The sequence below is a fragment of the Neoarius graeffei genome, chromosome 13 (assembly GCF_027579695.1).
Source record: "Neoarius graeffei isolate fNeoGra1 chromosome 13, fNeoGra1.pri, whole genome shotgun sequence".
Lineage (NCBI taxonomy): Eukaryota > Metazoa > Chordata > Actinopteri > Siluriformes > Ariidae > Neoarius > Neoarius graeffei.
This window is the reverse complement of record NC_083581.1, coordinates 18,240,316-18,253,351: the sequence shown is the minus strand read 5'-3', so window position 1 is coordinate 18,253,351 and position 13,036 is coordinate 18,240,316. Positions and strand designations below refer to the sequence as shown.

At 48.2% G+C, this 13,036-nt stretch overlaps 1 pseudogene; it reads left to right on the top strand.

Annotated features, from left to right (window-relative positions):
* Nucleotides 1–13,036, top strand: part of LOC132895873 (dynein axonemal heavy chain 7-like) — a 594,076-nt pseudogene that overhangs the window by 387,751 nt on the left and 193,289 nt on the right.

Below are 13,036 nucleotides of genomic sequence, written 5' to 3'. Positions count from 1 at the left end.
ACAGCCTTCTGGCTTGTCCACGTGATCTTTTGCAAACTGCAGATGAGCAGCAATGTTCTTTTTGGAGAGCAGCGGCTTTCTCCTTGCAACTCTGCCATGCACACCATTGTTGTTCAGTGTTCTCCTGATGGTGGACTCATGAACATTAACATTAGCCAATGTGAGAGAGGTCTTCAGTTGCTTAGAAGTTACCCTGGGGTCCTTTGTGACCTTGCCAACTATTACACGCCTTGCTCTTGGAGTGATCTTTGTTGGTCGACCACTCCTGGGGAGGGTAACAATGGTCTTGAATTTCCTCTATTTGTACACAATCTGTCTGACTGTGGATTGGTGGAGTCCAAACTCTTTAGAGATGGTTTTGTAACCTTTTCCAGCCTGAGGAGCATCAACAACACTTTTTCTGAGGTTCTCAGAAATCTCCTTTGCTCGTGCCATGATACACTTCCACAAACATGTGTTGTGAAAATCAGACTTTGATAGATCCCTGTTCTTTAAATAAAACAGGGTGCCCACTCACTCCTCACTGATTGAAAACACCCGACTCTAATTTCACCTTTAAATTAACTGCTAATCCTAGAGGTTCACATACTTTTGCCACTCACTGATATGTAATATTGGATCATTTTCCTCAATAAATAAATGACCAAGTATAATATTTTTGTCTCATTTGTTTAACTGGGTTCTCTTTATCTACTTTTAGGACTTATATGAAAATCTGATGATGTTTTAGGTCATATTTATGCAGAAACATAGAAAATTCTAAAGGGTTCACAAACTTTCAAGCACCACTGTATATTTAATTTATTGAGGTATTTGATCACCATTTCTCCAATATCAATGAATTCAATGTGTAATAATCTATAATTAAATATTACGACATGGTTATTTTTACAAAATGCACCTGCTGTACTCAGCTTCCCCGGAATTTCATAAACAATAACATGGCTGGATTGAGGTGACTGAACTAGTCTTTTTGGAGCTTTATTGATGTAGCTCTTAAATAATTACTATAAAAATGGTGATTTTCAACAATCCTTAAAAGATACAAAAGCATAAGGTATCATTACTATATTGTTTGGGGTGGTTATGTGTAATACTTTAAGTAATTTTCTCTAGTCTGTAAACCAAATTAGATAGGTCTATATGTAGAATACATGACAATAAAATATGTAGAGTACTTATACTATTTATCTAAACTGCTTATTACTATTATTTAACTCATTTTTTATATACTATTGCAGCTTTAAGCAAGTCTTCAAGGAGTTTGGCCTTATCATGTAGCATGGGCAACTAACCAGCTAGTATAAATAATATGCACATGAACAAATGACACTGTTAAACTCACCTCAACATGTCTGTAACAATCGTTTACCCCACCATGGGCAATGCTAAAGTCACTGTTACAAACGCTACAGCATGCTGTTAGTAAACCCGTTGAACCTGTCCAAACTACAAACATGGACACCTTGGACTACACCTCCCACAATTCACAGTGCCCTCTGTCTCCTGACTACTGACTCAGCTGCCAATCATTACTCCAATTAGTCCCCCTGCCTATATAAACCTCTCACTCTCTTCACCTCATTGCAAAGTATTGTTGTGCCTTCCACAGCCTTGTTATTCTCTGACTGACCCTCATTTTTCTGACTCTGGTTTCCCTGTTCTTCATTTACTCTTTTGTCTCTTCCCTATAACATTGTTTGCCAATCGCCCGACCCTCGCTTGTACTACGACTCTGATTCTCGTCTCATGTTTCGGCTTTGTCACTATCTTCTCTATGACACTCTTCTGCGTTTACATCCGTAAGTGCCTGCACCATGACAAGATACTTCGCCGCAATGGATGTAGCGGAAGGAGCACAGCGAACTGCTCTCAATGCCCAAGGACACTTATTGGGAGAGCATCAGCATATGCTAGCCAACCTCAACACCAAAATGTCCCAGCTAGCAACCTTGATGTCGCAGGCCCTCATGACACGTCCTGAGTCAGCTCTGATCCCAGCGCTACAACTTCCAGCTCTGGAGAAGTTTGCCAGAGATCCACTCGCCTGTAAGGGCTTCCTTCTCCAATGCTCCATGTATTTCACAGCTCTACCTAGCTTATCGGACGAGCACAAGTTTGCCAAATTTCTCACCTTCCTCTTAGGAAAAGTGCTACGGTGGGCCAGCACAGTTTGGAATAAAGGTGGTGAGCCAACTAAATCTTATGAATAATTCCTCACTCTGTTCAAAAGGGTTTTTGATCACAAACCTGAGGGGATTGAAGTAGGTGAAAGTTTACTCACCATATCACAGGACTCCAAAAGTATGGCAGGGTATGCCTTGGAATTCAGAACACTGGTTGCCGCTAGTGGTTGGAATGATCCCACACTGAAGGCAGTATTTCACCAAGGCTTACGCCCTAAAATTCTAAGTGAACTTGCCTGCAGAGATGAACAGCTCATGCTCGATTCCCTCATTGACCTCACGATTCACCTAGGCAGTCTTTTAGCTTGTCAGCCCTCTCTACAAGAGAATAGTAAATCGGAACTCATGTCTGAAGAAAATTCTGCCATGGGCATCTCACACACATGTTTAACTCATTCTGAATGAGCTAGAAGAAGGAAGGAGGGACATTGCTTCTATTGCAGTAGCCCTGAACATCAACTCACTTGCTGTCCCATTCATCCTTCATGCTCATCCCCTTCAGAAGGTCCTCCATGCAACGTAAGTCTGTTAAGGAGATTCAATTCCAAATCATTCAAGGTTCCCGTACTGTTAAAGTTGGCTGCTTCTACCCATATCCTCTCTGCTTTCATTGATTCAGGGGCAGAGGGGAACTTCATCAGCAACTCAGTCGTGCAGAAGTTTAACTTGCCAACAACACCACTGCACAGTGCGCTCAGTATTTGGACCATCAATGGAGGACCAATAGGAGATGGATTTGTCACCCTGCACATGGCTCCTCTCTGCATCCAAGTGGGTGCCATCCACTCTGAACACATTTCACTCTACCTCACTGCCACCGTAAGTCATGATATCCTGGGCTACCCGTGGCTGCAGCTTCATGACCCTCTCATCTCTTGGCAGAATAAAGATATTCTACAATGGTCTTCTGTGTGCTTTCAGAGCTGCATCACTTGACCTCAAGTCACTCTCGCATCCACCTCTGTGGAGAGCCCCCAACCTGATACCCTCGACAATGTCCCTGAATGTTATCTCAACCTCAAGGAGGTTTTTAGCAAAGGAAAGGCCTGTAGTCTACCACCTCACAGGCCATATGACTATGCTATTGACCTCCTACCAGGCATGTCACTACCTCAGGGACACATCTACCCTCTGTTGCAGAAGGAACAAGCAGCCATGGAAGAGTACATTCAGGAGGCTCTCAAGCAGGGTTACATCTGCCCTTCTAGGTCTCCGACCTAGGCAGGTTTCTTTTTTGTGGAAAAACGAGGTGGAGGGCTTCGCTCCTGTATTGACACCAGATGCTTCAAAACAAATATTGGTGGGAGAATATGCTCACTGAGATCAACCAGTTCATCACATAAAGTTCAAGCTGCGCACAAGCCAAGGTACCCAGAACTCCACCTGCCAGCAAGCTCTGTCCCCTCCCAGTTCCTCAAAGGCCATGGTCCCACATTGCTATAGACTTCATCACGTACCTTCCTCCCTCACAAAATCACACAACAATTATGGTAACCATCGACTGCTTCTCAAAAGCCCTCAAATTGATTCCCTTACCTGGCATTCCCACTGCAGCACAAACAGCAGAACTACTATTTCAACACATCTTTCATTATTATGGTCTCCCCGAAGACATTGTAAGTGACCGAGGCTTACAGTTCATCTCATGCTTCTGGACGGCTTTCATGAAGAAACTAGGGATATGTCAGTCTCACTTCCAGTCAAGAAGTAGGCTGCTTCTTGAGAATTTTTTGCATGTGTAATTGGGGGGGGGATTGGGCATGCTTCCTACCATGGGCCGAGTATGCACAGAACTCCCTCAAGCACTCTGCAGCACAACTAACACCTTGTGCATAGTCACCTTGTGCATAGACCAGTGCATAGTCAGCTACCAGCCTCCTTTGTTCCCCTGGGATGACACACCCAACCAGGTTCCAGCCATTGAAGAGTGGTTCACTTGCAGCCAGGCCATATGGGAGGAGGTCCACCAATGAATCGAGACCGTCAATACCAAGTACAGGAAGTATGCAGATATGCATCAGGCAGAAACCCCTACATTCAACCCAGGTAACAGAGTGTGGATAGCAACCAAGAATCTCAAGGAACCCAATTCTTGCAGAAAGCTTCAGCCACGCTATATCAGGCCCTTTAAGGTCCTGGACCGCATCAATGAAGTCTTGTACAGACTAGAACTTCCCCCTCACAGTAGACTATCTCCCTCAATTCATGTATCACACCTCAAACCTGCCATTGAAGGGCCCCTCTCCAAGAACTTACCTGATCAAGAACACCCAGCTCTCACGGAAAGTGAACCCATCTACCAGGTAAACAAAATTCTCAATTCTATACGTGTAGAAGAGGGCAGATCGAATACCTGGTAGACTGGAAGGGTTATGGACCCGAGGAACGGAGCTGGGTTCCAGCCAAAGACATCCCAGATCCACTCCTCACGCAAAAATTCCACGTACTACATCCAGACAAACCTGCACCCAGAGGTAGGGGGTGTTCCAGAAAGGCTATAGCTCCCAGTGGGAGCTCCTTGGGGGGGCTCCGTCAGTAAGCCCGTTGAACCTGTCCAAACTACAAACATGGACACCTTGGACTTGGGAGAGTTGGAAATAATTCAGCTTGTCCCGTCGGACAGGCAGATGCCGATTTGACTTGTCCGGACCAAACATTTGATTGTCCTGGACAGTTGGATGACTGTTAACGTCGAGCTCTTATGACACTCATCGTATGTGGTCATCTATAAGCTGTAAAGTAGTGTACACCTTTTGTATTGTAGTTCATGTGTCTAAAAATCCTAAATCAAATACTGTTTGTACAGATGAGTTTATTTCCTCAATTATTTGATTAATAACTAAATGATTTGCTTCTTTTGAGGCAGATTGAGACAGAGGGCCTCAAGCAAGTAACATCCAAGCACGTTTTCAACAAGGGAATATATTGTTAACCAAGTAAAACTTTTCTTCTTGTGTAAAATAGTACCTGCCATTTTAGATGGCTCCCTGTTTAGATCATGTAGGATAAAAGGCAGTAGCTACCATATTATTTTAGTGTTTTGAAAATGTTTTATGATCTAGAGCTTAAACCTATTAATCCTTTCAGTCATCTAGAAGATGCTGAATATCTTTTAATAAGCATAGATGGACATATGTTTCAATCTTGGAGACTTATCTAAACAAAGAGGTGTTTAGTTGTTTAGTGAGAAACTCCTCTGCAAAATGATAAAATGCAATACAGTACCATGAACAGAGCATAAAATCATTACTTTGTTGAAAGTAGCAACCTTTTTGAGGATCAGTTCCCCAGGTGAAAAGATTCAGCAGTTTAACTTTTACCACATAACCCCAGATGTTTCTTGGTAAGACACAGTTGGCATTTGATATGGTTTTAAGGAGCAACATGCAGTATGTTTTGTATTAGTTCCAGTATTGCTGTTATAGTCACACAATGGAACCAGCAACTGTCAAGTTTATTTGTATAGTGCTTTTAACAACAAACATTGTCACAAAGCAGCTTTAGAGAAAAATTAAATACTTTTTAAACATGAGCTAATTTTATCCCTAATTTATCCCTGATGAGCAAGCCTGTGGTGGCAAAGAAAAACTCCCTCATATGACATGAGGAAGAAATCTTGAGAAGAACCAGACTCAAAAGGGAACCCATCCTCATTTAGGTGATAACAGATAGTGTGATTATACAGCAAGGAAAATGAGTATTGAACGTGTCAATGTTCTTCTCAGTAAATATATTTCTGATACGGCTATTCACATTTTCACCAGATGTCAGTAACAACCCAAGTAATTCACACATACAAAGAAATCAAAACATATATGTCCATAAATTAAGTGTAATAAAGTGGAATGACACTGGGAATAAATATTGAACACATGAAGAAAAGGAGGTGCAAAAAGGCACAGAAAACCAAGAAACCAGCTGAAATCTGTCAGTATTTAGAAAGCAATCCTGCCCCCTATCAGTGCAAATTAATATCAGTTGGTTTAGTCCTAATTGATGGCCTATAAAAAGGTTTCTCATTACCAAGGTGTCATATAAGAAGCATCTCATGATGGGCAAAAGCAAAGGCCTCTCTCAAGACCTTCGCAACCTTATTGTTGCATAACATACTGATGGCAATGGTTACAGATGTATTTCTAAACTTCTGAATGTTCCAGTGAGCACTGTTGAGGCCATTATCCAGAAATGGAAAGAAAATCATTTCACCATAAACTGGCCACGGCCAGGTGCTCCTCACAAAATTTCTGACAGAGGAGTCAAAAGAATAATCAGAAGAGTTGTCCAAGAGCCAAGGACCACTCATGGAGAGCTTCAGAAAGACCTGGAATTAGCAGGTACAGTTTTTTCAAAGAACACAATAAGTAATTGTAATGGTTCAGTGTTCGTGGGTGGAGCACAGAGGACGGCAGGACAGAGATCAAGTTTGACAGCACGTTTTATTGCCACACTTTTCAGCATAACAATTATGTATGCACTTTTCAGACACACACACATTCAGCGTCTGGTTCAGGATGAGCTCCTCTGCTCTCTGCTCTCCCTCCCTATATAGGGCGCGGTCACTGGGAAGACACACAAATACAGGTTAATTGCTCTCAGGTGTAGTGATTCTGCCACTTACCTTCCCTGACTCCGCCCTCCTGTCACAGACCGGCGCTTGACCACGCCCCTGCTGCCACATACCCCCACCGCCCGACTCAGGCCGGACGGCCGTCCGGCCTGCAGCCGACTCCCCCCCCCCCCTTGGCGGGAGAGGAAGTCCGCCATGACCATCTGCACCCCCGGCCTGTGGACCACCTTGAAATTAAAGGGTTGGAGTGCCAGATACCAACGGGTGATCCGCGCGTTGGCATCTTTCATGCGGTGGAGCCACTGGAGGGGCGCGTGGTCCGAACAGAGGGTGAAAGGGCGCCCCAGCAGGTAGTACCGGAGGGCGAGGACCGCCCACTTGATGGCCAGACACTCTTTCTCTATGGTGCTGTAGCGCCCCTCACGCACTGACAGCTTCCTGCTTATATACAGGATGGGGCGGTCCTCCCCCTCCACCTCCTGGGACAAAACCACCCCCAGCCCTCTGTCCGACGCATCGGTCTGCAACATAAAGGGAAGAGAAAAGTCAGGGGAGTGTAGAAGTGGCCCCCCACACAGTGCAGCCTTTATCTCTGAAAAAGCCCGCTGGCATTGCTCCGTCCACTGGACCGGATCTGGTGCCCCCTTTTTAGTGAGATCAGTCAGCGGGCTGGTGACGTCCGAATAATTAGGTATAAACCTACGATAATAGCCAGCCAGCCCCAGGAACTGTCTCACCCCCTTTTTGGCCTTGGGCCTCGGGCAGGCCGCAATTGCTGCGGTCTTGTTAATTTTGGGACGCACCTGCCCGTTGCCCAAGTGGAAGCCCAGATACCATACTTCCACCCTCCCAATCGCACACTTCTTTGGGTTGGCTGTGAGACCCGCTCGCCTCAGCGACCTAAGGACGGCCCTTAGGTGTTCCAAGTGCCTTGGCCAGTCATTACTATATATGATGATATCATCAAGATAGGCGGCCGCATAGGTGGCGTGGGGGCGGAGGACCCGATCCATCAGCCGCTGAAACGTAGCGGGTGCCCCAAACAGCCCAAACAGAAGTGTGATGAATTGGTGGAACCCAAACGGTGTGGAAAAGGCCATTTTTTCTCGGGATAGTGGAGTCAAGGGGATCTGCCAATATCCCTTCGTCAAATCCAGTGTTGAATAAAAGCGAGCCGTGCCTAGTCGATCGAGCAGCTCGTCAATACGAGGCATTGGGTACGCATCGAATTTAGACACCGCGTTGACTTTTCTATAGTCCACACAGAACCGGACCGACCCGTCGGCCTTGGGTACCAAGACCACCGGGCTGCTCCAGTCACTGTGGGACTCCTCGACGATGCCCATTTCGAGCATGGTCTGAAGTTCTTCCCGAACCACCTTTTTTTTGTGTTCAGGTAGCCTGTAAGGGTGGCTACGCACTACTACCCCCGGGGGTGTCTCGATGTGGTGCTCTATGAGGTTAGTGCGACCGGGCAGGGGCGAGAACACATCCGAAAACTCGGTCTGCAACTGGGCGACCTCCGTGAGTTGGGTCAGGGAGAGGTGGTCTCCACAGGGGACCGGAGAGGTACGTGATGCCAATGTCCCTTTTTGAACCTCCGGCCCCAGCTCCGCCTTCTCCAGAACCACCGACACCAACGCCACGGGGACCTCCTCATTCCAGAGTTTAAGCAGATTGAGGTGGTAAATCTGTAGCGCCCCACCCCTGTCCGTTCGCCTCACTTCATAGTCGACGTCCCCGATTCGCCGTGTGACCTCAAAGGGTCCTTGCCACTTGGCGATCAATTTGGAGCTCGACGTGGGCAGCAGTATGAGTACTTTATCTCCTGGAGTGAACTCTCTAAGGCGCGTACCCTTGTTGTACAGGCGGGCTTGCTGTTCCTGGGCCTGCCGCAAATTCTCCTGAGTTAGGTGGGTAAGCGTGTGGAGTCCATAATGTACTGAATTTCGTTTTTGCTTTGTGAAGGTCCCTCCTCCCAATTTCCCCGCAGCACATCTAGGATGCCGTGCGGCTTACGCCCATATAATAATTCGAATGGGGAGAACCCCGTGGAGGCTTGGGGGACCTCTCGCACTGAGAACAGCAAGGGTTCGAGCCACTTATCCCAATTACGTGCGTCCTCACTTACGAATTTTTTAATTATATTTTTGACGGTGCGGTTGAACCGTTCTACTAAACCGTCCGTTTGTGGGTGATACACGCTGGTGCGGATCGGCTTAATCCCCAATAACCCATACAGTTCGCGCAGTGTCCATGACATAAACGTAGTGCCTTGATCAGTCAGAATCTCTTTCGGGATTCCAACTCGGGAGATGACGCGGAAGAGTGCCTCTGCAATACTGCGTGCTGAGATATTGTGCAGAGGCACTGCTTCCGGGTATCACGTTGCATAGTCCACCAGAACTAATATAAAGCGGTACCCTCGTGCTGACCAATCTAATGGCCCGACGAGATCCATCCCAATTCTCTCAAACGGGGTCTCAATTAATGGAAGAGGGCGCAAAGGCGCTTTTGGAATGGCTGCTGGATTTACTAACTGGCATTCACGGCATGCCGTACACCACCTACGAACATCGCCGCAAATCCCCGGCCAATAGAATCGGGCCATTATTCGGGCTAGTGTTTTATCCTGCCCTAAGTGTCCAGCCATGGGATTAAAGTGAGCCGCCTGGAATACCAATTCCCGGCGGCTCTTTGGAATTAAAAGCTGCGTGACACGCTCTTTAGTTTGAGTGTCCTGCGTCACTTGGTATAACCTATCCTTCATAATTGCGAAGTAGGGGAAGGACGGGGTGGCATTCGGCTGGAGCGTTTGACCATCGATTACTCTCACTTGGTCAAAAGCATGTCGCAGAGTCTTGTCTCGTGATTGTTCTAATGGGAAATCCGCGAGGGATTCCCCAATAGAGAGAGGAGGAACCGGCGGCTCCTCACTCTGACGCGGAGATGACGTAGACGGCTCTGCGACAGCTGCTCCCGCCAAAGCGGCACCGGGACCTCCCCCTGTTAAATGGCAGGACCCACTCTTTATTAGGCGTGTCATTAAACCCTGAAATCCCGGCCAATCAGTCCCCAAAGTTAGAGAGTAGGTAAGGCGGGGATTAACCGCCGCCTTCATTATAAATTTTTCCCCTCTGAAAATAATGTGGACCGACACCAAAGGGTAGTTGTGGACATCCCCGTGCACACACAACACCTTCACCCCTTGTGCTCCCCCCAATGCCTCGTTTTGAACCAGGCTTTGGCGAATTGAGGTTTGATTACAACCAGAATCCACCAACGCCTGATATGTAGCCCCTTGGATACTCACCGGTATGCGATACGCTCCGGCCCGATCGAGGGCGGCCTCTGGCGCATCGGGGATCCGAACCACCGCGCCCACTTCCATTGCCATGCACTGCTGTTGAAGGTGGCCCGGCTCCCCGCAGCGCCAGCAAACCGGCCCGGGCTTTCCCTCTGCACCGGTGATCTGGGGCTCACTCACCTGAGGTGGGGGAGAGACAGACACAGAAGGGAGAAACGGGAGGGCACCGCGGGTGCGGCGGGCCGGCTGGGGTGGTGCCGGCCCCCGCCTCCGCAGAGGGGGAATGGGGCGAGGACGGGACACAGGAGGAGGGGGAGAGAGAGAGAGAGAAGAGGAGAGAAGAGAAGATGCCATCTGCTGTCCTGCCGCCGGGACAGCCGCCAAATGGTCCTCCGCCAGCTCGACTGCTTGATCCAGCGATGCCAGACGGTGGCACCGGACCCACTCCGCAGTTCCTGCTGGCAAGCGAACGACGAACTGTTCCAGCGCCACCTGGTCGAGGATTCCTTCGGCATCGCAGTTATTGGCCCTCAGCCACCGCCAGCAGGCATCCCGGAGCTGCTGGCCAAATGCGAACGGCCGGCCGACTTCCTCCAAGTGCAGCACGCGGAAGCGCTGGCGCTGCTGTTCTGGAGTGCGCCCCACGCGCTGGAGGACGGCCTGGCAGAGGTCCGCGTAGGCCAGCCGGCGGTCGGCGGGGAGCTGTAGCGCGGCCAGCTGTGCTTCTCCCGTGAACAGGGGGAGGAGGCGTGCCGCATGTTGCTCCATCGGCCACCCCGAGGCTTCGGCGACTTGCTCAAAGAGCGTGATGAACGCCTCGGGGTCATCCTGCGGGCCCATCTTGGTGACGGTGAGGGGAGTCGGGCGGGCCCGCGGTAGGAGCGCTGGTAGGCCCCGCTGACGCGAGGAGGTGCCGGAACGCCTGTCGATCTTCTTGTTGGGCCAACACCAGGGCCTCGAACCACTCTTCTTGCTCCTTTCGGAGGGTGAGTAGCACCTGGTGCTGGCTTTGCTGGGCCGTGGCGAGGGCGTGGACCAGTTCAGCGAACGGGGAGGACTCCATGGGGCTGTGAGGCTGCTGTGCTCCAGGTCCTGGGTTTCAGCACCACTGTAATGGTTCAGTGTTCGTGGGTGGAGCACAGAGGACGGCAGGACAGAGATCAGGTTTGACAGCACGTTTTATCGCCACACTTTTCAGCATAACAATTACCGTAAATCCTCTAATATAGGCCGGGGCCTTTATTTCACTCAAGTGCATCTTGGTCCAGGCCATTATTGGAAGGAGGCCAGAATTAGAGGCAGGCCTCTATTTCTATTTGAGCAAAACAGACTACCAGTGGAATGAATAAAAACGAGATTTTGTGTCTATTTGTCAAGTTGATGCTTGGTTGCCTGGTTACCACCAGACCTACCGGTAATCACAATCAGGGGCGCCTGCAGGGTTGAACTGTAAGGTACGCACTAGCGGTGTAATCCCCCCCCCCAAAAAAAAAAAACGCTTGCATGCTGCAGTTTCTATGAAGAGTCGATCTATAGGATTATACACAAAACAACGATTGAACTTTAACTTGAAATTGAACAATAGCCTTCCATGAACACAGGCTGATATTTGAACAACATATGCGAACTACACACGACAATAAACAATAAACTCTTTATAGCCTCGATTAGAATCTAGTGAACTTGCTCAGCACTACCGCACGCACGACTCTGACACACACTGTAGCGCAACGTGGGGTACATAGACTCGTTGAAAAACTCCTCGGGTATTTTTCTGAGTTTACCGAAAATCAGAGTAGAAGGAGCCACCCACCCTCTGTCTGGTTTGAAGCAGTTCTGTAGGACTTTGAGCTTTACAGAGTCCGGTGCACATTTTAAGGCATCTGGTTGAAGTTTACCTATGTCTGATAAATCTGATGTCAGTGATAGCGGGCTGACTCGTGGCTCATTAGTAAAGCTATCTGATGGCTCATTTGTCAGCAAGGTGGAGCAACCATCTACTTCTGATCGTAAGGGACATGGGGGAGATGTAGGTGTTCTTATATGAAATTCACTGGATGTATGGCTAGTTTCAAACTCAGAGGTAGATGAAGGCAATTCCCTCAAAGGAACTGAGCTAGCATCCAGCTGCAGCGTACTGCTGCTAGGTTGCGGAGGAGTGGAAGCTGCCGGTGCCGTGTTACTAGCTGATACTGGAGAGGACTGGCAAGCAGATGACACCCCTGGATCACTGCTTTTGGACTTTTTCGTAAAAGTCTGAAACAAGCTCGTTTGTTTCAGGGTTTGTTTACTCATTTTTGACTCGCTTCTCAATAAATTCTCGCACAAGCTCTGACTACTGACGATTGTCTGTCTCCGTTTCTCAAAACTGGAGAGAATCTCAGTGGTGCAAGAAAAGTATATCTGCATTGACCAATGAGCTTTCTTGGTCACGCACACCCCGCCCACTCCTGAAGCACACAAATGCGCCGGCACACACACGTCTCTCTCTCTCTCTCTCTCTCTCTCTCTCTCTCTCAAATTATGTTGCATTGCCAAAGCATTCAGGTAACAATTATAATAAAAAAAAAAAAATCTCTCTCCCCAAGGTACGCCTAGTGCGTACGGCCATACGCCTGGCGGCGCCACTGATCACAATTGTCTTTCAGATCGGAACGATTGTGTAAGGCCACTATGATCTCAGAAACATCGTTGGTTATAGCCCCGGCCTGTATTAGAGTCCGGCCATTATTTACCTCCTCCAACAGCGAGACCGGCCAATATTAGAGTCCCGGCCAGTAATGGAATACAGGCCAGTATTAGAGGATTTACTGTATGTATGCATTTTTCAGACACACACACATTCAGCGTCTGGTTCAGGACGAGCTCCTCTGCTCTCTGCTCTCCCTCCCTATATAGGGCGCGGTCACTGGGAAGACACACAAACACAGGTTAATTGCTCTCAGGTGTAGTGATTCTGCCACTTACCTTCTTTGA